The sequence below is a fragment of the Ornithorhynchus anatinus genome, chromosome 8, assembly GCF_004115215.2.
Source record: "Ornithorhynchus anatinus isolate Pmale09 chromosome 8, mOrnAna1.pri.v4, whole genome shotgun sequence".
In the NCBI taxonomy this organism is placed as follows: Eukaryota; Metazoa; Chordata; class Mammalia; order Monotremata; family Ornithorhynchidae; genus Ornithorhynchus; species Ornithorhynchus anatinus.
In genome coordinates, this window is record NC_041735.1 from 50,792,276 (window position 1) to 50,793,541 (window position 1,266).

At 38.5% G+C, this 1,266-nt stretch overlaps 1 non-coding gene across 1 annotated transcript; it reads left to right on the top strand.

Annotated features, from left to right (window-relative positions):
* The first annotated feature begins 854 nt into the window (after positions 1–854).
* On the top strand, positions 855–992 carry LOC114814079. Its single transcript, XR_003761821.1, has one exon. It is a non-coding gene; the product is annotated as a small nucleolar RNA SNORA7 (small nucleolar RNA).
* Positions 993–1,266: the final 274 nt, after the last annotated feature.

Genomic DNA, 1,266 nt, shown 5'->3' on the forward strand with positions numbered 1-1,266 from the left:
GAGATGTGGGAAGATAATTCTGAGGGCCACTGGTGTTAATAGTTTGGAAATAAATGCATCAAGTCTCTGAATTTGTTGTAATTGATTTTTCAATCTTGACCTATAAAATGTAATAAAGCACCAGTTTAAAAAAAAACTAAGTCAAAACCAATAGATTTCTAAAATAGTAACAACAAAGTCCCTGTGAAAAAGTTACAAATTGGATTGTTTCCCATACAAAAACCTGAATCCCTGAACACATTCTTCAGGGGGATGCTTTACTACATCTTCTGTGACTTTAAAATTTATGTGTCAGGGATATTTTTGCTAGTGGAAATATCAAGCATGGTAAATAAAAATGAGCTATTTGATATTGAATCTCTATACGTAACATAAATTACTCCAAGGGTTCTAAGTCTTCATAATAGTTCAGATAGACACAAGGTTACAATTTCATAGAATGGCATTTTCTTGCTTCCGAGATTAAAATGTATCACTCTGCAGCTGTGGACAGGCCATACACAGTAAAGAATTTGATCCTTTTAGTGCACATAATGTTACTGCAAATATTGGAAGCTCTTAACAAGTAATTTTTTTTGACTTTTAGATAAGTAAAACATAAACCACTTTTCTTCATAAAACTTCTGTTCTCAAACAACTCTATTAGCTCTCCATTCTTCCCAGCATTCTGTTGCTGATTTTTTTCATAATTTTTCAAGCACTCCAATAGCAAATGTGTGGATTGGGTAAGACGATGTGGATGGCTCAAAGCAGCCCATCACCCTACTGGAAAATCAGTCCATCAGTGGTATTTATTGAACACTTACATGCACAAAGCACTGTAATAAGTATTTGGGAGAGAACAATATCATAGGCCCCTTTCGGGGTCACACCTGGAGAATTTCCAGTAGTCTACTAGTCTCAACTACGGGAGGGAGAGTCAAGCAGAGGCATATCCATTCCATTCCTAGCTTAGGCAGTGGCTAGCAAGTGGAAGGCAATCTGCTACAAGACAAAACTCACCTGTGCTGGGCAGCAGCATCATAGGAGAGAGTCAAGGACAGAGACTAGAGTTTACTGCGTGGAAGGAGGCATTGGTAAACCACTTCCATATTTTGACCAAGAAAACTCTATGGGAACACTACCAGAACGATTGCAGATGGAGGTGGGGTGTTCTGGGAGAGATGTGTCCATGGCATTGCTATGGGTCGGAAATTACGCGACAGCATAAGACAAAGACAATGCCATAGAGTTGGTAGACCTGATCCTTCTCCACAGTACTTTGTA